Below are 26066 nucleotides of genomic sequence, written 5' to 3'. Positions count from 1 at the left end.
CACGAAATTCTTGAAATTAGTTATTTGTACGATGGTATAATTTATTTTTGAATTTTACATTAGTAACAGTAATTCATTCCAGATCTGAGTAAATTAAATGCAGAAAATAAATTGATTTTAAATTATAATTCATCAAAATGAAATAAATAAAATTAGATAGAAGTCAGTGAGAAAGATTTCAATTGAAGTGTAGTGAAGTTACACGTAAATAATTTAATTTAGATTAAGCTAACATAAAATATTATAAATTAAAATTTTATGTTTTATAATTATCAATACTCATTACCTTCAAAGTCAGAAACCTTTGACAAATCAAAGAATACATTTTCTAGCACGTTGTAACTACCCAAACAGAACATAAAATAATATATAACTTAATTACAATTATTCATAAAGTCTAAAAAAAATCAACATTAAATCTTCACAGTATCTGAACATTATAAAAATATTTAAAATGATTTCTCTCTAGGTTTAAGTCTAAGTTGTTCCAGGTTGAGAATTTTAAACACTAATATGCAAAGCATTTCATAGATTATATAAAATTCCTTAAATAATTACAATCTATCAGAATGTTGAATTGTTCATAAATAACAACAATAACCATTCTTATCTCAATGACAAATGCTTTGCAGTAATATTTGTTAAATTTTTTTGAAATTCTCATTAAATTTCAAATTTAAAGTAATTGATCTCGACGCATTGTATTTGTGTGGCTTTCTAATTGGCGAAACTTACATTGTTTTTTTTAATTGTTGTCATAATATATATATATATATATATATATATATATATATATTCGCATGTTTTTTGTCAAATAGTAATTTATCATTTTAATTAAAGTGTACGCGAGCATAATTTAACGAAGCAATACTTTTGAAAAAAATACTGCATATAATTTAACTATATGCAAACATATAATTTTTATATTTGTTCAAGAGAATTTTAGAAGTCAGTTTGATAAATAAATGGAACACATCAAGCTTTCGAAAAAATGCAATGGTTCAATATTCATCCCTTCCACTTGTAAGTCTTGAATAGTAGACTTACTAAATTAAAAAAAAATGAAAAGAATTACATTAATTACATTAATTAATTAAAAAAATATTATTTAATCACATAGAATAAGAAAAAAAAGATATTTGAAAAGAAGTAAAAAGACTAATTTGAGCAGATCGAGATTATTTATAGTAATTTGATTACTATTAAATACGATTTGTTGGATTGAGAATAAGCCATATTTTTTTAAGTTTTCTTAATTTTGGAGTAAAAAACTGCGGAGCAACGAGTGAATTTTCTAATTTGTGACAACAGAAAGTGGCGCTTTTGACTAAATTATTATTTGGCATTCGTGCAATTTGAAGGTTAGCTTTCGAAATAGATTTGCAGTAAAACGCATGATCACAAAGCAAAGACTTAGCCTTTTGTCAGTATGTGATTACCAATTCATACGATTATACCTGCCTGTAATATAACATTTCTATTTTATCCGAGAAGTGGCTCCTAATAAGTTCATTCACTTATTTTGTGAGCTTGTTATGCCTCAGTGATAAGAACTTTGGTCTTGGAATCACATAGTCAATATCAATCAATGTCTATCTATGCCAAATGATATCAAGCAGTATCAATATCGGTTTCTATATCAAGCAGTAGTAATATCGGTTGATAAGAGCTTTGGTCCTGGAATCACATAGTCAATATCAATATCAGATCAATCAATGTCTATCTATGCCAAATGATATCAAGCAGTAGTACTATAGGTTTCTATTTCAAGATACAGATCAAAGATATGTTTACAAGTGTGAAAAGCCCCTCACGGCATCAAATTAAAAATGTTATTAGATTTTTATTGGATCGACTTCTAAAAAGAGACGTTCAAGGAAAATTTTCTTTATGACAGAACAAAGAACCGTTAACTTTTGATTGCTGTTCAAAATTTGAAATACGCACTGATTAATTTGAATAATCTGATATTTGAACATAAAACGAGATGTCCAGCATTGTGGATGACATGAGTCACAAATGCCAAACATCGCTCTATCAAAATTTCGTGTAGCAGACTTCCAAAAGCCTATCCCAAATTGAATTGGCACAGATCTTTCTTTTATAATATATAAAATTAAAATAATTTTTTTTATAAAAATACAAAAAAGCACTTGCCCCGTACAAAAAGTATATCGTGCGTCTAATTCGTTGGTGTGTTAGTTTGCAGGGTTGATCGACCGCTTTAGTATCGACGACGCCCCCGTTGACTGCGTCTAATTAGCACTTGCGAACCACTAGGCATACCACTAACGGACCAGCTCGCGCTTCACTCTTAGGACAAGGATCGGTGGGTAAATTTTCTTGCATTTTTTATATGTCAAATCTTTATATTCCGTCTATCATAATTCATCTCAGACGTGGTAAATTACACAAAACCAAAAAGATGGAATCAATAATTAGAAAAAAACATTTATGTATACAGACCTTCTGATCATTCTGGTAAGTAAGACTAAGGAGACAATTCTGCGGTAACACAGCATTGTTATGGCAACGTCATGTTATCCTTGTTTCTTGATAGTAAAAACTGTGAAAATGCTATCTATTTGCTGTGCGATCAGGTGTATTTTACATATAAACAAACAAAAAAAGAATGTTATGATAACTGCATCTTTGTCATGCGCATTCATCATATACGGTTTTATGTGTAAAACGCCTAATAGCACATCAATTAGATAGACAATTTCAAAGTTTTACTACCAAGAAACAAGCATATCATAGCGTTGCCATAATAACGCTATGTTATCGGCTGTGTAATCGCAGAATTAGCTCCTAAAGCCCTCCTTGGCTGTGTGGGAGTTGTGATGATTATGATAATATATTAAATTAGAAACTCCCAACATAATAAAAAAATATAAATTTATTAACAATAAAAATATTTCGATATCAAAAATATACATGACATGTCCCATTGTTTTTTCCAAATCTAAACCAGCCTGCTTGATATCGCCACACACTCCCTGCCCAGTGTTGATCTCACAGTTTAAAAAGAAAATACAGGGAAACACGTTATAAAAATGTGGTGGGAAAGCAGATTATAGCAGACCAGTGTTGTAATACTGGTCAATTACAAATTTCCATGTTTCGTCAGCAGATCCACCGTATGTGGTGATTCGACCTGCCATCAACTCCATATTCTGCATAAGGTTCTGATTAATGAAAAACATGTGGAAAATTTCCTGTACCTCGATGTCGGTGAACTTCTAAGATTCAGCCTCCATCTAATTGGTATTAGTTATATCAGAATTACTTAATGTTTAGAATGCATAATTTATGGGTACAGTTTCCATTTCTGCAAGCGTTGCATTCGTATCTGATGAGTTCCGATCAGAGAAAGAAGTTGGCTCTTTATCCAAATCAGGATCATTGGTTTCTTTGACATAAGAGTCCAGAATTGTGGAATCCAATAAATTATGTCAAATTTTGTTTTGACTCGTCGTTGTCACCGATAACGGGAGGTAGCATTATAAGACGATTTGTTGAGTTAACAGAGAAAGAGAGGTTAAATTGCATTCCAATGAAAAGTTCAGGCTCCAAATTATTTTTTCTGTCAGCAATAAATACTGAGGTCTGGGTATACCAAATGAGTAACCTCGGAAGTCTGATCCAGATAGTAAGTGCGTTAACTATGATGGATTGGACTGGACGTACCTTATAGGTCGTCTCTGAAGACCAGTGATTATGGTGCTGCGTCAAAATCAATTTTTCTTAAATCCTCGAAAAATAAAACTCCTTTTTTTTTGTCTTCATCTCCATCGTCGTGAGTCACCAATGTGGGAGTTGTGATGATTATGATAATATATTAAATTAGAAACTCCCAACATAATAAAAAAATATAAATTTATTAACTATAAAAATATTTCGATATCAAAAATATACATGACATGTCCCATTGTTTTTTCCAAATCTAAACCAGCCTGCTTGATATCGCCACATATGTATATGTGGGACTGCCAGATTCTAATAAATAATATGTATATATTATAAGTAAAGCAGAGCAGGGCTTAAAGGTCCGCGGATTGAAATTGAGATTCTAATAAAGAATATGTATATATTATAAGTAAAGCAGAGCAGGGCTTAAAGGTCCGCGGTCTTCCACCGATATCTCAAAAACAAGTAGTACGGGAGCCAGCAACGTTTTCGAGCAAGCATTTTAGTCAGGCTGGTTTTTTGGTATGTGGTCCTTGGTGCTCTCTCGGTTAGGGCAAGGGCCGTCTGGCAGCTGGAAGTGGTTGCGTTAATTAGTGCGCAGCCAATTTGTACAGCGCGATTTCAGAATTTTGAAAGCATTTTAGTCAGCCCAATTTTCGTTTTTTTTGACTTCGAATAGGTTCACCAGACTCAAATTTTTGTTGCCAGACATTTTGGGCGCTGCTAAATATGTGCCAGACGCCAATTTATTTATTAATTTTTTAAAAATTTCAAATCATTTTAGTCCGTCTGAAATTTTAGTATTATGTTCGTTAAGGGTAAAAACACGTAAAATTAATTTGCCAGACGTTTCTGCGGTTGTTAACCATGTCTGGCAAGCAAAAATGTCTGGCAATATGATACTAGTTTATAGCATTTTAGTCAGTCCAATTTTCATTTTTTGACTTGATATTTGATTTGATAACTTGAATAAGTTATCCAGATTCACATTTTTGTTGCCAGACATTTTGGGCGCTGCCAAATATGTGCCAGACGCCAATTTATTCATTAATTTTTTTTAAATTTCAAATCATTTTAGTCCGTCTGAAATTTTAGTATTATGTTCGTTAAGGGTAAAAACACGTAAAATTAATTTGCCAGACGTTTCTGCGGTTGTTAACCATGTCTGGCAAGCAAAAATGTCTGGCAATATGATACTAGTTTATAGCATTTTAGTCAGTCCAATTTTCATTTTTTGACTTGATATTTGATTTGATAACTTGAATAAGTTATCCAGATTCACATTTTTGTTGCCAGACATTTTGGGCGCTGCCAAATATGTGCCAGACGCCAATTTATTCATTAATTTTTTTTAAATTTCAAATCATTTTAGTCCGTCTGTAATTTTGATATTATATTCATTAAGGGTCAAGAAACATAAAATTAATTTGCCAGACGTTTCTGCGGTTGTTAAGCATGTCTGGCAACGAAAAAAGTTTGCCAATATGATACTAGTAGACAGAGTGAGACAATCGCTAAATACATTGGCGCGAATGAAACAAAAAACTATTATACTTGTAAGAGCGCTATACGTTTACTAGGCAGAAAACCATAAGAAAAATCAAGTAACTACATTAGACAGATGTGTTTGTTATAAACTTCTCTGCAAAATTGTGTTCATACCATTTTTCTTTAGAATCACCGTTTCTTACAAATTGCCATCTGGAAAGTTAAAAAATTCATATTTCTCATAATATGCAGCCTTTATAAATACATTATCAAAGGTGAATTATGAGTGAAAAATAAAAATCTATTGATTTGTTTTGGATAGATGAGTTTAACGAGTCTTATGATATATCACATTGTAGTATTATTGTCCCAGTGTGGGAGGTTCGCATACCTGATTGTTTTGAAGGAATTAATCAAAATAATTATGTATAAATGAATGCGGGGCGTGTTACAACATCCAAAGTGCACAGTTATCATATTAAGCCATAAGACGAATAAATCTGTACAATAGACGTTTTTATTCGTTGTTAAAAAAAACGATATTCCCAATTATAATCTTGATTTAAGAGACCTAGGTCGAATGACTATCATTATATAGTGATACATATTGATCTAAAATGAACCCATTTGAATTTTTGAATTATTAAATACACTTCGATTTTTAAAAAACATTGCTCAATTTACAGCTAAAAGCTGAAAGAAAAAAGAGCGGAGAATGCTTGCTGTACAATATATATTGTATAAATTATATATATACTAGAATTTTAAGATTCTATTCTAGGGGTAGCTCGAACTGGTAAGGTAGCAAAACTAGTATTATCAGTATTAAGTATAGGTATGTGTTACAATTAGTTGCTGCTAAAGCCATGTAATATGTACATGCACCAATAATATAACATGTATCATGTAAAATGAAGTCATTCGACTCAGTTAACTTAGTGATAAAAAAAAATTGCGTACAGCAAAATGATTATTGTCAGTTTTCATTGCAAACCTTAAAATATATGATATTCTTAGAAAATTGACGATGTTACTTAACCACTGTCGAGTCAAATTTTTAAAAATATTAACAGCAATATTTTAGAATCATTAACATATTTTTTACAGCTAGTAAAATTAAAAAATTGACTAATATGATGCAATTTCTTTGTCTTTTCTAATTAGGTCTTTATTTAACTTTATTTTATTTGTTTTATGAAAATGTTATTGAAATTGCACTAACTTTAAATAGCGCTCTTACGAGTATAATAGTTTTTTTGTTTCATTCGCGCCAATGTATTTAGCGATTGTCTCACTCTGTCTACTAGTATCATATTGCCAGACTTTTTTCGTTGCCAGACATGCTTAACAACCGCAGAAACGTCTGGCAAATTAATTTTATGTTTCTTGACCCTTAATGAGCATAATATTAAAATTACAGACGGACTAGAATGATTTGAAATTTAAAAAAAATTAATGAATAAATTGGCGTCTGGCACATATTTGGCAGCGCCCAAAATGTCTGGCAACAAAAATGTGAATCTGGATAACTTATTCAAGTTATCAAATCAAATATCAAGTCAAAAAATGAAAATTGGACTGACTAAAATGCTATAAACTAGTATCATATTGCCAGACATTTTTGCTTGCCAGACATGGTTAACAACCGCAGAAACGTCTGGCAAATTAATTTTACGTGTTTTTACCCTTAACGAACATAATACTAAAATTTCAGACGGACTAAAATGATTTGAAATTTTTAAAAAATTAATAAATAAATTGGCGTCTGGCACATATTTAGCAGCGCCCAAAATGTCTGGCAACAAAAAATTTGAGTCTGGTGAACCTATTCGAAGTCAAAAAAACGAAAATTGGGCTGACTAAAATGCTTTCAAAATTCTGAAATCGCGCTGTACAAATTGGCTGCGCACTAATTAACGCAACCACTTCCAGCTGCCAGACGGCCCTTGCCCTAACCGAGAGAGCACCAAGGACCACATACCAAAAAACCAGCCTGACTAAAATGCTTGTTTTGAAAACGTTGCTGGCTCCTATACTAAAGTAAGAAAGGAATGATTCATAAGCAAAATTTGAAAGCAATGGGCAAAATATGCGTAATCAGCCATCACCTCAAATCAAGCAACGTCGCTGTCAGGAGATTAACGACCATGCTCGGAAATCTATAACAAAGATATTTCCTTTCATTGTTCGTTGTGAGCACTGTGTTTTTCAGTTGTGAGCACTGTTGTTTAGTTTACGAGACCTTAATATAAACTATAAGTATATGTTATTTAATTTCTTTATGAGATGTATTGTTAATTTTAAGTTGAATTCATGAGTTTTTATATATAGCCTCTGTAAAGTTTACATGTAGATGATGTAAAAAGAATCAACTGAGCCTTTACTCTGGCAAAGGTGTAAACAATAAAAGATAAAAAATAAAAAAGTAAACTAAGTTAAAAAAACAATTTCACAAAAGATAAAAAAATAAATGGTTATTCCAACTTTGCTGATTATTATTTCTGACAAAATGCCAGATCAGGGTTATATACAGTGTTATATCTGTAAAAAATGTACCCATTAAATTTAAATTTTACATTGGCTGAATAATAAAGCTATTATTTCATGAAATCTCTATTAAATTGCAAATAAGACATTGAATCTGTTTGCGTTCTGGCTGTCCCGATTTAACCCGCCTATGAGGTAGAAAAGAACAGATGACAAATTTTACAAAAACAGTAAAAAATATATTTTTATAATTAGGAATTAACTCGAAATTTTACTGCACATTATATCATATATATTAGTTTTATATGGGTTATGTGTTCTGATGTTCTTCATAGTATGCAGCCATACTACATCATAAAACGCTTTTAAATTTCGAGACATTAGTAAAAAATGAAAATATAACATGACAATAATAATTTAAACGAGAAACTAATGAAAACAGTAATTTTTTTCAGAGCAGCAAGCTCAAATAACATAGATGTAGAGAAAAACTACATACATATTTAACCTTGATAAGAACAAAATACAAGAAATTTGAATGAAAATATAAAGTGCCTCATTTGCTTTCAACTTGGACAAGAAGATACATCTAATAATTTGAAGGATTTTCTGATAAAAGCATATATGTACAAAAACATAGACGTCTGAGTTCATAGAAATACGATGTCCCAAATCCCGCATTTCAGACAAATTATTGTCGGAAGATGTAATATAAAGTCTTAATTGGTTATAATTCTCAATAAAAAAGTCTCATACTCAATAAAACTAGAAGTACAAACTGTTGGACGTCTTTTACGAGATCTTCCTCAGAGAACTTAAATTTTAATATGGCAGTAGAATAATTGTATCAAAAAAGAAGATGTAAGATTTCTATTAATAATATCATGTTTTCTTTCGCGCCTACAAATTACTTAAAGGAACAGATAAAAATATTGCTCCCACATTTTTTCTTGCTCACTACTATATTTACAACTGTCCAGTTAAGGACATTTAATAACACTTAACAACACAATGACATGTTGCAAAAACACCTCAATAGTTGTTCTCCCATTCGATATAAATAATATTAAAATATTTCAATGAGAATAATATGAACGTAACTATTTTCTCATAAATAATAACTAAGTTATTTCAATCTTCATCAGAAAAATTGATGACTTAAATCAAGTGACGATTTTCTCTTCAGTCTACGACTATAGTTTTCTGTTAGTAAGAAGTTTGCTGGTGGATTTGGATGACTGTTTCTATATTTATGCGCTGTTTTTGTTATCACATCTTTTATGATCGTGTCAAGATGAAATAGCCAGTTAGGGACATATTTTGATGTTCCCAAGGCAAGTTTCAAAAATTTGTTCTGAAATTTTTTGTATTATTTTTATATTAGTTTTAGGCGCAGTACCCCATAATTGTATTCCATAGCACCAAATTGGCTTGAAAGATGTTTTATATAAAAGCAGCTTATTGAACGAGCTTAGTTTGGATTTAGTCGATAAAAACCAATAAAACATTTTGGTTTTTATTTCGAGCTGTTGCCTCTTTTCCATATGTATTCGCAAATTATGTTTTCTATCGAGGTATATGCCGAGATATTTCACATGGTCTTCTTGAGGTACTTGAGTGTTCCCTATTTTTACTGGTGGGCAGGTCTCTCATCTAGACTTAAATGTCACATGTACTGACTTCAAACCATTCATTTCAATCTCCAGGATTTGTTCAATTTCTAGATTTAAATAGTTTTGGAGTAACTCGGATTTAAACAAAGAAACAAACAGTTGTAGTATATATGGAAACTACAACACAGGCTACAAATATTGCTTCTAAATACTTTTTGTAGTACGTTGTCCAAAGTAACAGAAAGTCTTCTGCATCAACTTACCCTGCCTCGGGGCATAGCACACCATTGCCATACCCAAAATCCAAAATCCCCAAAGCTCCCCAACTATTCTATAATAAATGCACTTGAACTCTGCGTCTTATTATTACGAAACCTTAAATTGTATCCTGGACGAAGTCGAGCTTCCCGTTGACGTCGGTCGCGCGTTTGTTGCATAACTCCTCTGCACTCTCTAGCATTTATTTGAATCCATGATTTTCTATCATTATCTATTATTTCCTTCGAAATTGTGTAAGACTTAACGATTGGTAATAATCCACTAAATCTACTACAAGCATTTAGGATAATGGTAAAGAATAAATTCGTAGAATAGTGCGAGTTTCTCCGGACTTTTTAGAGACGAGATAATGTTTAACTTAAGCACGCAACGCTTGAGAAATTGATGTAATATGAATTTTATAACTGTAAGACGGAATTACGATTGTTGAACAAACTCACTTAAGACAAAGGAGAATGGTCATCGAGGCAGAGGTTAGTAACCTACTTATAATTAGATGAATATGCAAATAATTGTTTATAGCTCAAGTAAAACAATTGCTAAATTGGTATCAAAATAGTTATTCTTATAGGTAAATAGATTTTGTAATAATTGGTGCTCCTTTATTACATACGATAGTATCTTGATGAATTCTCTTTATCCAAAAAACATTTTATATTACGATATTTTGAAGAAAGTAATATATTGCAAAAGTGGTAGATTCTAGGCTGGAATTACAATTTTCCAGATTCAAATCCGGGTTTAGGATCAAGTTGCAAAAACTTCTAGATATTAAAAAAACTTTAAAAAAATACTTTGTTTTGATGTCTTGAAAGTAGGAGTTTTTAGCAAAAGTGGTAGATCCTAAGCTATACAACTACAAAGTTCCCGGTTCAAATCCGCCATTCGGACGACTTGATATCAAGGAGTAAGTACTGATATCAACATCAATTTACAATCATTCACCAAAAATGTTTCCAAGTGAAAATAAGCCTTCATAATTTTTGTTAAATTTCGATTAAGTTACAAGATCCAATTGATATAATTGCGTAAATTAAAACAATTATGTTATATGAGATTAAATTCGTAAAAAAATATGTTTAATTTGATCGTTAAGAGTGAAAAATAAATATTATTAGAGCATATTTTAAAATAATTTTAAATTAATTTTTATAACCGATGAAAAAAATTAAAAATCGATAAAAATTCCCTTCTAAAGCTTTTTTTTATTAAAATTGATGACGGGATAATATATTTAGTAGACCATAGTATACAGCAAAATCATAAAATAATTAAAATGCCTAATATTTATGTAAACTCAAAGACATTTATAAAATAATTAAAATTAAAAATACAAATATTAGGCAATTTATATAATAGTACAATTATATAATAGTACAGTACATACAACAAATTTTGCTCCGTATCTTCGAAACGGCTGGATCTGCCTTTGCCGCAAGCTAATCGCACGTCTTCTAGTCAATGCAAATCGAATATTTTTTGAATAATTCAAATCGGTTGATCCGTGCGCCCGAAACCGTGGACGAAAAATTGTATCCAAATATACACACATTCATACTACATTTTACATACTTACATATAACACACACACGCACATACGTCAATTTTTTTCTAAGGTATGCCAAAATATTCAGAAAGTCCTGAAACGTAAAGATATGTAAAATGTTCATATTATATATGTTTACGTTTCAAAGGTTTCTGAATATTTTGGCATACCTTAGAAAAAAATGGATGTATGTGTGTGTGTGTGTGTGTGTGTGTGTGTGTGAGAGTGTGTGTGTTTCTGTGTGCGGATACAAATTTTCGTCGACGATTTCGGGAACACGGATCAACCGATTTGAATATTTCAAAAAATATTCGATTCGCATTGATAAGGAGACGTGCTGATTAATTTTTTGCAAAGGCAGGTCCAGCCGTTTCGAAGATACAGAGCAAAAAGTGCAGAAATTCCGATTAAATCTTAGACATCAGTTAGCTGGCGCGTCAAAAACGATAAGAAAGTCAAGACTGATCGGGTTCAAATCCGACGTCAGTAATATTTATTTTTTAATTTTTTTTTAAATACTTTTTATGTTTGTATTGTTGATACTACATGAATTATTTAAAATTATTTCAGTGCATATATTTCGCGAACGAAAAATTGATGCATTAGAAATAAAATATGTTCATTCTAGCAATGAGTTCGCTTAATTAGATTTTGTTTATATATATTTCATTCAAATATATATAAACAACGTCGTCTAATCTAATAAGTTTTCACATTTCGTCTACAAGGAACAAATAATGAAAAATTTAGTTTTTATAATATTTATTCATTGACATTTTTGTTGACTGATTATTTTTATTCTTCGAATGTTTGATTACGGTACGGGAAGTACCAGCAATTTGCCTTAAGGCACGATGCCATACTAGTCAATTTTCTGTGATTACTATAACTTACCCTATAGAAAATTAAAAATATTACAAACTGTATAAACAGCAGGATATAAAGAATCCATCTCTAACTATAAATCATAAAATAATAATAAAACTGATGAAACGACATGAATAATTCAAGTTAATGATTTAAATTACAACTTGCTCTACACTTGCTCAAGATCATTGCACTTGCACCATTAATTAGACGTGCATAACTAATCAACCTGGAACTAATCATCTGCGACGTATAGGTGAAATCGGTGAAAGATATTATAAGATAACAACTTTGATGGCAATTCGATCGAAAGAACCGTTTTTGTAATAAAATAAAGAAGTTATTTTTTTTGTTTCATTAACTTTTATAAAAATAATTTGGAACTTTTAACTTAGCTTTAAAAATGTACCAGATACAAGATACCATGTAATTAAATCTACAAGACCATTAGCAACATTTCAGACAATATGGTTATTTTTGGTCTTTGGTCTTTAAAATAACCTTTTAAGTCCTTGAAAGAATTTGTTTTCACCAGAATATACAATAGCCAACTTTAATGTTTTCTCGATGTTTTAAGTCATTCTGAATCTTTTGAGACCAAAATTGAACAAAATTATGTATGTTTATGTGAGCCAAAATTTTATCTTTCATTAACGTTTTCTCAAAAACGGTTATACGGATTTCAAAAATTCAAAACCAAAGTTGTTTTAATTCGAGGATCAGACGAGCAGTTTCCTTATAATTGCTAGATAAGTGCAAAGAATTTTGTTTACATTTTCGTAAAAAACTTTGGGCCAATTTTTGTAAATTCAAAAACTGTCCTAAAGATATCAGTCGGTAATTGTGCTAATTAGTTTCTGGAAAAATCGATTGAACCGTCTCTCAGTAGAAACAAATTGTTAAAAATTATTTTGGACGATTTTGTTAAAATTCTGTATGATAAATTATAAAAATGAAATTATACGAAATTAAGTTTTCGTATAATGAGTCGCAAAAACTTTATTTTCGAAGTAATCAGATGGTTATTTATATGGCAATGACGGTTATGATGATTAATAGCAAGATCTTTGATTCATTAAGTCGATTTTACACAAATATTAGAAAATCCATGCAACTTGCCTTAAGAGAAAATGCCACTTACACCTAGTTTATAATTGTTTCCGGTGAACTTAATCATTATTTGTCAAATATTTCAGTTTGAGGTTGAAAGCTTTAGTTAAAAAGATTAGTTAATTTACTTAGTTTATTAGTATTTTATGAGAAAAATCAAAGTCATGAAGATTTGGTTTCAATGCTTATTTTAAGTTAATTCAAGAGTAAAAAAAGTTGCTATTCGATAATACTTGATTAGATGATAATATAACTTCATAAGATTTAATCCTAATCACAACAATTTTTTTTATTATTTATTTGTTGACTTTGTATACACGTACATTAGTCATCATACATTTTATATTTAATTTTTAACACTTTTATTTTATTTGCTTGTATATAATTGTATAGTGCACCATATATCCTTTTCTTTCTCAATAATATTATAAAATTGGTTGGGAGGGAGATATTTTTCCCTACAATCTCCCTCCATAATTATTGTCTACCCTTTTCCGATTTTTTGCATTCCATAATGGCGTGCTCAGCATCCGCCCTAGTCGCTCCACCCAATCACAACACTTCATTTTTAGCTTATCTTGTAGATTTCCATAAGAAAATAATATATAGGATATCTTCTATATATTTTATTTTCTTAAAATAGCGATCAAGATGCAATGAAATCTTAAAAACTATTGTTTCATGAAAAAAAAGTTAAAACATAAGAAAAACTTATAATATAAAATTCATGAAGGTCTATTTTCGGTCTCATAGAATTAATAAATTTTTGTGATTTCTAATATAAAGCACATAAAAAAGATAAAAATCGTTAATAGCTACACTTAAATTCCTAGATAGACTAGGTATTTTCAAGGATTTCTATTACCAAAAACTTAAGGGATGTTTTCTAAATCTAAGGTACGTCAAATTGATCAAAGGCCTTAAAACGTAAGATTTCATTTCAGAGTGATTTGTGAATCTAATATACACCATAAAATTGTTAATGTAAATATAATAACATAGCCTATTAAAATTTTACATGTGAAGATTTAATACAAATGAAATTAAATTTGATATCAATCCCAGTATCCTCTATCCCAGGAGAGAGTTTTGGCAATTTATAATAGTCAATTCACCATCAACAGGGAAAGTAAGTCATTGTAATTTCGGTATTCTTTCTGATATCGCTACTAAATCACATTATAATTGCTGTGCCAAATATAATAATGCTATTAACTTTCTCATAAATGAATGGAATGAAACTGGCTGACTAGACGAAGATCGAAATCTTTATAAACGTACAAAAATTATCTCACAATTATGAATGAAGAAACAAAAGGTGTTTCATAATTTAATGGACGTTGTGTTGGCTAACAATTAATTTATAATTATTGTTAATTGCAACGATGGGTAGAAATTTCGAAATTTTGGTCAGGATTTTTTGAAGAACTTCGTTTTATGTATGGGCAAACTTGCACAAATCATAATCTTCAACACATTCAGCAAAGCAACTGGATAGACAACTCACTTTGTATAAGATATACGACTTTATCCTTTACCCAGCTAAACTGGATATAATTTCAACAAATCATTTAACCAAATATAAAAATTATGTCGATTCCAAAGGTGAAATTCTAGATCATTTACTTATGCGTGTTTTGCAGATCGCGTGTTTCTAAGGCGAAGAAAATGTACCCTGGAGCATAAATGCTTTTTGCTCGAGATACGAGTAGTTACATGTAAAATCAGATTTTTTTGCGGTTTCATAATATTTTCATCGAAAGTGAAATCAATTGCTTTTATAAAATTTTGAAAGAGAAAGCCGAATCGATTATTATGATAAAATCGAACTACGGATGTAAAAAGTAGGTGCTTTATTATCTTATAATGGTGGAGTCAATATGCAGTTTCAGCACGAGCATTTAGCTTTTATAATAGAGTCTCCAGTATTCAATATGATTTCCATATATTTTGGCGGATTGATTACACATTATTGGAACAATAAAATCGTAGATTAAAAAAATTTCTGCATCTTGCGTTTTTTTTTCATAGAATGAATGAATACTTTTCCAAATATGCAGTTGATAGTACCAATTTGATTAACCATATATAATATGGTTTATAATATTAATTAAGAGTCTATTAGCTTTCCTATGTTTGCTGATACTGACACATAATTACTCAATTTTAATGGGAAAGCAAGAAATCTCTATTTTCAATTTATCATTTATCGCAACAAAACGTGAAATTGTCTCTGAGAATGTTGTATCTGTCATAAATAAATGACAGCTATCAATTTGATACGTGTCATAAAATTAATTTCCAATAAGATTGACTAACATTTACATCTGCAAGATATATTTTGAATAAACATGGCATGTAATATGAGCATAGTTTGCACGCCATGGATTTATGATTTTTCTTTTATAGTTGCAAATAGTAAAATGTTTATTATTTAATAGGAAATCATGGTGATTTATTTTGACGTTTATTGCATTGTACAGTTATGGTAAACACCTGATTTCTAAATAGACTTATACTGTATTCTGAAATGAAAAAAATTATAAAAAACGATTTCGATGTAAAAATTTGATCTTCTAAAAATAAATGAATATTTTCAAACTTCCTTGAATTTTTTTCAAATTGGTCCTTTAGACAACAAGACAATTTTAAAGCCAATAATTTTTGGCACAAAAAATTATTTTCAGACAGAAAAAGCTTGTGTATATTATAAGTTATTTTGCTAAGTTCACTTAGCATTTTGTTAGCATAAAAATGAAATGATTCTTTGTTGCAAAAGAAAATTTTTAAACTAGCTTGAAGTGAAAAAATTGTGAAAAAATAGTTTTAAGTTAACTGCTCCTCTTTTGCAAAAGAGAAGTTTAAACCAGATGATGCTAAGGAATTGAGAAAAAAATATAACTCTAACAAAAAGCTAAGTCAAAAGAGCATTTTGGCATAAAAATTAGAAGATTCCTTTTTGCAAAAGAAAAATTCTAAACTAGATTAAAACCAAGAAATTGAGAAAAAATATAGATTTAAGCTAATTTGCGATAGGAAAATTTTAAACTAAATTGAAGCCAGGAAATTGAAAAAGAAATAGTTTTAAGTTAACACTCATTATCGCAAAAGAGAAATTTAAACCAGATTGATGTCTAGAGAGAAAAGCAAAGGGAAAAATTGGAACTAGATTGAAACCAAAAAATTGAGAAAAAAATATAGTTTCAATATAACTGCTCCTCTTTTGCAAAACAGTCAATTGCACCGTCAATTGTACCGAGGAAAAAATATATTTTTAAATCAACTGAGCATTTTGGCATAAAAATTGAATGATTTTTTCTATAAAAAGAAAATTTTGAACTCGATTGATTTAGAAAAAATATATATAAGTCAAGTAAGCATTTTGGCATCAAAATTGAAAAATTCTCTTTTGCGGAAGGAAAATTTTAAACTAGATTAAAGACAAGAAAGAAAAGAAACAAATATAGTTTTAAGTCTGAGCATTTTGGCATGAAAGTTTAGAAGATTCTTTTTCGTAAAATGAAAATTTTAAAATTGATTGAAACCGAGATATTGTAGATAAATATCGTTTTAAAACAACTGAGCATTTTGGCATAAAAACTAGAAGACTCTCTTCTTTTAAAAAGAAAATTAAAAAAAAGCAACTTTTAAATCAACGGAACATTCTGGCATAAAACTTATATGACTTCTTCTTTACAAAAAGAAATTTTTTAACTTGATAAAGACCAAGAAATTAAAGAAAAATATTAAAAGTTGATGATAAGATAAGTTGCAAATAGTACTGATTAATTTCTAATAAGAAATATTGATAATTTTTTCACAACTTGCTGATCTGGACTAATTTTTTGATAATATAAACCCAACTGCTTATTCCACTATTAATATAACGATTTTAGATTATCTAAAAAGATTTTTTGTATATTTTGAACCCAATTACTCATAATTAACCCTTTCAGCTAAATGAAAATTTTCATCTTTACTAAAGCAGACTAGTCACAATAACATAATCAATGAAAATATATTTAAAAATTAAAAATTCCACTTAAAAAGTTCCATTTAAAAAAAAACTTAGTTACAATAACAATAGAAAATTCTCAATAAATTCTACCACAAATATATAAATATTGAAGGAAAGGTCATTTATAGGCGACACCCGAACCCGCAGGTCGCCATGCGGATGTCGCCAATAGACGACGCTCGTTGCAAAAAAGTTAACAGTTAATGTTTTGAAGAATGGAAACATTAATTCCAATATTGCTTTGAATTTTTTTTTATACCTGCACCTATTCCAAATGGAACATCATCAAAATTTTGATAGTAATTATTAGAATGTCTAAATCGAATGCCAATCCGAGTATAATGATAACTGCTTCAAAGTTTTATTGAATATTATAAATATTTGTAATCATTTTGTACTGAACTATTTTTTTAAAATAAATTATTTTTCTATATAAGAAAAACAAATCAGTCCCTTTATTAAGCCGTAGTTATCATAGTACTACGAACTGGTTACTCGTACTTTAAAATATAATTGCAGTTCATCACAAAAAAGTTTTAATTCCCAATTAACTTGCGTATTTAATTAAAACAAACAATTACTGCAATAAATCTCTGCCAATTGCACAAACAGAGGCGTTATCAGCAACAATCGCAGCAATCGCTCAAATAGAAACTTAAAATGATATATCGTGTTGGATCCTTTAACCTTTTCCCTGCATCAATATTCATATTCATATGTTTGCCTAACTAGGTACATCCATCATACAATAGTTGAACTGGACAGGCGGCAAACCAAGTCCGATTGTAGAAGACAATTCTCTGTTTAGGGGAGGATGGGATTTCATGTAACAATGTGGAAGATAAAATATATATAATCCAATTAGGAATTGTTCATTGCAATAATTTAACAACATTGTATTTGCTTATAATATTTATTTTCTGAAAACTGTTCAAAGGAGATCAGTTGGTAACTGTACTGATTAGTTTTTGGTAAATCAATATTTGAAGTTACTATAAGACCGATTCTGCGGATAACGGACAAATGTTATGGCAAGATGTTACGCTCCAACTTCCATACATTACGCTACTGAATCGTACTGAATAATGTAAAATGTCATGTATTTGCTGTGCATTTAGACGATTTACACATAAACTGCAACGTCACTCGTATGTTATGAACCTGGGTCAGAAACACCCTGTTATCTAACATCGTTTGTTTGACATTTGTACGGTTTCTAGGTTATGTTTGTGATTCTATCTGACAACATGAGAACATGGCCTGACTGCTCAGCAACCGCATGGCTTTTTTAAAAAATTGGAACAAATTTGTAATAAAAGTTTCCTATGTTACGGTTCTATTATCTTACAAGCTGGTAATCATGTACTATCAAAATGTTGTGTATTCGCTGTTCGATCAGGCGGTTTACACATAAAACCTAACCTACAAAAGGCACAAACGTGATTGTATTAACTTTGGTGAGACATCACGAATATATTATCGAATTGACATCAGAAAGTCTCATTTATCAAAAAATTGTTATTTGAAATTTCTAAATTAAAATCTAAATCTCATTTCTTGTTGATTGTCTATTATTTGCAGTCGAGAAGGTTTTGCAACTTGCTTCAAGGCAAAATGCCACTTACACTTACAATTAGATTTAATATTAAATTTTAAGAAATTATTGAGAACGTGTAAATACATTTTTTACGGAGGATTTGTATTGACGTGGATTATAAAAATTATTAATGAAGTAGAAGAAACTATAACAGAAAACTTTTTTTTTTAAATGAAATGAAACAAATCAAAAAAAAATTATTAAAAATACAAAATCTTCTGACCTGTTTCAGAGAAAATTTAAATTTTGGTTTTCCTATTTGTAGAAATATAATATATATATACATTGTTTTGTTTTACTAAATACAGTAATATATAGGAAAAACTGTCTAAGCGCGAATATATATATATATATATATATATATATATATATATTAGTACAAAATTGTAAAAATCAAAGAACAATCGAACAATAATCTATTTGTACGATTTTTGCAGTAATCAAAAAAAAATCTTTCTAAAACAAGAAAATTGCCTAGGATCATAATGTTTTTCTCGCTTGAAAAAATCCTAACAAAAACGAGCAATTATCTATTTTATTATTAAAAATATTATTAAAAATAATAATTGCTTACCAAATAAAATAATTTTAATATCAGGCAAAATATTTATATTGTTTTAGCTTGATATTAAAGTATTTTTTCTGTAACGAAGAAAATCGTTGAATTTGAAAAAACTTCCCAATAAGTGAATAATTCCCAATAATTCAATAAGTGAAATTTTTACACGGCTCAATACTCCAAACATTAATGTTTTTTTATAATTATACCATTTTTTTATGTCCATAATATTTTATAATAATTATTAAGACCATCATAAGACCATGATCTCTATCAACATCACAAGTTTCAATCAAAATCATCAAAATTATTTTCCAACATTAATTATGAAGAAACGAACCTTTTGATTTTTACCAAAAACTAATCAACGCTTTCCACCTGATATTTTCCAAACATTTTTCGAAATTTCAAAATCGATTCATAATTGGCTAAAATTTCAAGAAATATTATTGAATTTCTCTGCTAATTGCAAACAAACGTCTCTGCAGATCTTCCCACAAAACTAATAATCAAATATTCGACTGTTATTAAATAATTTCTTTTAAATTTTGGAAATCGTTATTGAGAAAACGTCGGCGAATGGTCAAATTTTGTATTATATATATAATAATACACAAACATACTTTTCCCAATTTTTGTGTCAACAGATTTTGAAGGACTTGGAACTTCAAAAATACATAAAATTTACAATTGTCATGTGTTCTGATTGTTATTGAAAATAAAGTTATGAAAAATTATGGAAAAAAAAATTACCAAAACAATCTTTTTCTTCAGCAAGTTAAATGTAGTATAATATGTATAGATCTGTTTAAGGACTTAAGTTAAACTAGATTGATCGAAACTATATATTAAAATATAATGATTTTTTTCAAGAAATTCCATTTTCCCCCCGGTCTCCCCTATCCCGCCATGATTTGGATTGATGGCCTCACTACTGGATTCGTCAGTTTTTGTTACAAGAAGAATAAACATGTCCTTGTGTTATACGAGAAAGTGGTGATAAATCGTTTTCCGATCAGATTAAGTTATTGCGAATTGCAATGCATTTGTTAGCATTACATCTCGTTAGAAAGGATTTTGCACATGCAAATTACATTTTAGCAAATGCTATGTGATTTTCTAAAACTTCGGATTAGAGAATTGATCTTCTGTGAATGATTTCAGAGTTATTCTACAAACAAATATGATAAATATGATAAATGGGAATAAGTTAGACATATTATTAATTTAAAGTGCAAAGAAAGGTTTGTAGGACGCGTAGAAATATATACATTTATATATTGATATACCACTGATATCTTAAAAACAAGTAAAGTTAAGAATTTTTTAACTACTTCATTTGAAAGAAAAGGAAAAAGATGTATAACCACCAGGCACCAGCCATCACCTTGATTCTTACGACTTTGATATAAGGAGATAAATGTCAATGTTTGAAAATCCATATAAAAAGTATTTTCTTCCATTGATAGTTTTTTTTTATTGTGAGCATTGTTGTTTAGTTTACAATACCCTAATATAATTTTTAAGTATAGGTTATTTAAATGTTTTATAAGACCTATTGTTATTTTTGGATAAGGTTAATTATTTTTTTATATAATCTTTATAAAAGCTTACATGTGGGTGGGGTAAAAATGACCATCAGAGTCTCTACCCTGGAAAAGGTGTACAATAAAACGTAATAAATAAAGAAGTAAATTAAGTTGAAAAAAAACAGTTTCACAAGAGAAAAGAAGTTAAATAAATATTTATTCCAACTCCGCTCATAATTTTTTTTTTACTAAATACCAGATCGATGTTATATACAGTTTTATCTCTGTAAAAATGTACCCAGGAAATTTATATTTTGCAATGGTTGAATAATGTAGCTATTATTTCGTATAATTCCTTTAAAATTGGATCTTGTTGACCGCTGGCTGTCCCATTTTACCACGCCTATGAGGACCAAATGACATTTTTTTTTTAAAAAGAGCAAAAAACACATTTCCACAATAATGAATTAGTTGGGAGTTTTACTGAACATAGTCAGATTGTTTGTTTGGTACGTGTTATTTGTGCTATTTGGTCAAAGTCAAATTGGACCTTTGTGCCCCAATTTATTTAATGTAATTTTGTTTATTTCCTGGTTAAGCTCTTTATATTTTCTTTTTTTATTTTGTCTTTAAACGTCGATAGCATTTATATTCTTTTCATTTTCCATTTTATTTATTCAAATCATTTTTAACGATTTCATGTTATATTTTGCTGCTAATGATTTTTTGAAGTAAAAATTCTCTAGGCGCGACTTGGGTGTAAAACCGTACAAATGCAACGGAAGTGCGTTACGGCTTTAGATGAAATCATTTCTATACGGGTCGATTATTGTGATTAGACGTCGTGTATGTGAATAGAGATTTGTCGTTGTATGCGTATCGGCATCAACGTTGTATACGTTCCGATATCAACAAGAAAATCGGCATAGGTAAATAAACATTTTAAAGTTACATCGTAGTACAAATCTTGATTTAATGAAAAATGCCTGAATCAAAAGAATATTTTACTCTGTTCCTTGGAAATAATAAAACAAATTAAACATTTGTTTCTTGAACTAAACGTAAGTTTATTGATTAGAAATTATTTCTATATTATTCGTAGTTTCTACAAATCTTTGAAGTTATTAAAATGGAAAATATTTTTCAGGCAAAACAGATATTACAGCTGTTCAAAGAATGAGATTATATCGTCAGCTAAAAAGTAAAAAAATACAAGCAGTCGATGAATGTATGTTAATTTTAATTACATGAAGTTCTTCAAACACAATTACATGATGAGTGAAGTTGCGAAAACAATATTTCATTGGGCGTTTTTTTTAAATAATCCACTGTGTGAACGAATATTATAGAATTTATTAATCAGCAATTGCTTTATTTCTCTAATGAAGGTTCATTTAATAAAAAAAATGGTTAAAAATAGTGACTCAAAAGCAACCGTACTGACTTAAGAGTATTTAGTCAATTTAAGTAATTACATAAAATCTATTAATTACCTAGTTTGAATAGTCATAATTTAAGTAATTTTCAAAAATTTTCTCGTTATATCAGTCTCTATTGAACAAGTATATATATTTACTATAAATCTTTATTCCAAAAACATCGGTCCGCATAAAATTGATTATACATGAATCGATCCAATTTTCCTTGTCAGTACATCTCTTAAGTGTAGTTCGCACATCGGAATATTCTCCAAGTTTCTCATATAATTTTAACACGTTCACTCCACAAATCATTACTAAAGTGGCCTAGAAAGCGACAGCTCACAGCGTTTGTTTGCTTTGCAAATCCAGCACAAAAAATAAAAGCAGAATAAAAAAAATCTAGCATAAGTGCAATATGTCAGTATGCATCCGATGACAACGTATAATCAAACAATTCTTACTCTGACTGGCATCGCCTAAGCAAACACCGATGGCTGCATGTGGATGGCTACTCATTCTCGTATTGAAATAAAGTGGAATGAAAAAATAAAATGAGCAAGAATAAATAATAATGAAGAAATTGCAAGTAGCGGACAAAGACACGACGAATGTGAATGCGAATGCGAATAATACAAGTCATGTGGTACGAGAACAACTGTTAAGGCGGGTGCACATGATCGCAAAGAATTGAAGTCTCTAACAAGATCGCAAAAAATAAACGTAATGTTAATGAGATGGCGATTCATACTCAATCGGGCAATATTAATTTTCAATAGTTGCCAGAAAAAAACTAGTGTCAGTAAGAGTTCTGTATAATATCTATGGGCATAAAATTATCTATGGGCATTATGCTTTAAGTGGGCATTCTGGTCTAAGGACATGAATTATGAGGCATTTTTGGAAGGCCTTAAAACATATGCAAACGAATATTTTGAAATTCAAAAAAAATAATAAAAATAGTTAAAATTTTAATTCTACAAAGTGATGAAGTGGGAGTTTTGAAACAATTAGTACCTGACCTGTCAATACCCAGGATTTCAGCCCTCCAAATAAGCTTAAGACAAAAATATATATAGGGTAGAGTGAGGCTTAAAAGGTTAACCACCGAATCACAAAATTTAGTATAGTTAGGAATAACAGAAATATTTGAAAGTAGAAAGCAAAAAACATTTAACCAGTCATCATTTTGTTTCAAACAACGTTGCCAACAGGAGATAACAACAATGTTTAAAAATCCATATCAAAAGTATTTTCTTTTTCCTATTTACAGAAATGTGTTTTTTACTAATGTTTTTTTGGTTGTGATAAGCATTGTTGTTTAGTTTACCAAACCTTAATATATTTTTTAAGAATACGTTTTTTTTTGTTTTATAAGGTATATAAAACAAAAGGTTATAAGGTTATATTGTTATTTTGAAGTTAGATTTAACAGCTTGTTTTATAAGGTATATTGTTATTTTGAAGTTAGATTTAACAGCTTTTTGTATATAACCTCTATAAGAGTTTGCATGTGGGTGGGGTAAAAAGACCCAACTGAATCTTTACCCTGACATAAGTGTAAAATAAAATAAAAATAGTAAATTAAGTCGAAAAAGCAGTTTTACTAGAGGTAAATTTGAAAAAATCGTTATTTCAAATCTGCTTATGAATATTTCAGACAAAATACCAGATCAAAGTTATATATGAAGGTGTTATCTATCTCCGTAAAAAATTTACCCATAAAATTTATATTTTGCATTAGTAGATTAATGTAGCTATTATTTCGAATAATCCATTTAGAATTCTCTCTATCTGTGTAAAAAATGTACCCATAAAATTTATATTTTTCATTAGTTGATTAATTTAGCTATTATTTCGTAAAATCCCTTCAAAATTGAAAATAAGACATTTTATCTGCTTACTAGCTGTCTCATTTTATTCCGGCTATTGGGTAAAAAAACGGATGACAAATTTAAAAAAAATATAAAAGAACACATTTTTATAACTAAGAATAAACTAGGAATTTTACTGAACATAGTTCGATAGTTTCTTGTTTGATATGCGTTATGTGTTATAAAGTAGTTCATTTGGTCTTAGGCACTATTATAAATGAAAGTCAATTTGGACCTTTGTGCCCCGCCCCACCCTATATTATTGCTCTAAAATAATGTCGCAATTGTATGAAGTTAAAAAAAATGTTTTTTTCATAAAATAGCGATTGTCCGAAAAAAAATCCTGACTTTTTTTAAATTAAAAAATAGTAAAAATTGGAATTTGAGGGTGAGATTGATATAGATAGAATTTTTAACAGTTTATTTTGAAAATAAAGTTTTGCGCTTTCTCTAAAAAAATGATTCGAAAAGCCTCATTTATTCTAAACTTTAATGAATTTTTAAAATTTTATGATTTCACTTTTCATAGCCTTTAATATTTTTTCATTTTTTCTAGTTCATTAGCACTAGAAACCTTATTACCAAGGTTTCGTTAAAAATGCCAATCCAAATCCAAAAAATGACATACAGTTACGAAGAAACTGTCGAAATTTTTTCAAAACTAGTCAACAAGATAACTTTCAAAAAGTTTATTTAGGATTTCTTGCAAAAACGTAAGCCGATAGTTTTGCACATTTCTAATAATTTTAAGGAAACTGCCGGAAAAAGCAATGTCGTGCAAAACTAAATGTTTCATCAAATGGTTTTTAAATTTATGAATTCTTGAAGTCGTTTTTGAGCCAACTTCGATAGATAATAATCCACACATAGTCACATATAAATACACGCACACTTTTCCAAATTTGATATCCAAAAATTCAGAATTACTTGAAACATCAAGAAAACAAGATTAGCGAATTTTCTTGTACTGTATTGAAAATTGAACAAGAAAGGCATTAAAATTTGATACTCTTTACCATTAACCTGCTCCATCAAATGGAGTACTACAATAATAATAATGTTATAATTTGGATTGATAAATTTGAGCACTCATTAAATCACAATAAAAATATCTTACAAATTAAATAAAAAATCTTGATCAAACATCATGATAGATTGCACCTTAGGCAATTCGTTATAAAACCATGAATTGCACATCTGCAACATGCACGTACGATCAATAATAAAAATTGCAATTATTTTATGCAATTTATTTCCACTTATATGGAATGATTTTATTGAACCATGGCATACATACTTGTTAATTTGCAATAATATACATTGCATATGCTCTACTTTTTTTAATGTAAAATATTTATTTAATGAATAACGCTGTTTATGAATGTGCAAAATGAAAGTTGCACTATTAATTGAATTGCTAAAAATAAGTAAAAACGATGTCAGAGATCTTTAGATCTAAAACTTACGACTGAAGTTATATAGCGTGAAAATTTACTGAATAATATTTCTGAAAATAACTATAGCCATTCTAAGAATTTAAATCATTCATTAAAAATTACAGATAAAAGTAATTGAAGACATTCAAATACTAATCATGCTTTCCAGGAAAAAAACTTACCAACTTGGAAAGTTTTGTTAAATCATTCGACCAGCTAAGAATCAATTTCTAGAAATAGGCAAATTGATCTTAATTTTATTCTGATTTACTAATTCAAATTATAAATTAAACTTAAAAATAAATTTATATTGAAATTTATAAAAGTGCACAACCACAATATTGAATCATGGAATCGCCATAAAAAATGAATATAGTGTTTACAAATTGTTGATACTGATGTAGATAATCGTATTTATAAATGAAATTTTTTAATAATTGGTAGTATATGACATTGTGCCTGGAAAAAAATCTAAAATAATTATTATTTTTTATGTAATTTGGATAAGTTGACGACAATACGAAAATGCATAAAAAATTATGCCTAAAAGGTAAA

The 26066-nt window shown here is 29.2% G+C and overlaps 1 protein-coding gene across 1 annotated transcript in view; it reads right to left on the bottom strand.

Moving 5' to 3' along the window:
* LOC113386946 overlaps positions 1 to 26066 on the bottom strand; it is a 729443-nt gene that overhangs the window by 58521 nt on the left and 644856 nt on the right. The window lies entirely within an intron of this gene.

This window comes from Ctenocephalides felis, unplaced genomic scaffold (assembly GCF_003426905.1).
Source record: "Ctenocephalides felis isolate EL2017-DRISC unplaced genomic scaffold, ASM342690v1 CF-g0.4_SCAFFOLD_00845, whole genome shotgun sequence".
Classification (NCBI taxonomy): domain Eukaryota; kingdom Metazoa; phylum Arthropoda; class Insecta; order Siphonaptera; family Pulicidae; genus Ctenocephalides; species Ctenocephalides felis.
This window is presented reverse-complemented; position numbering and strand designations above follow the sequence as displayed.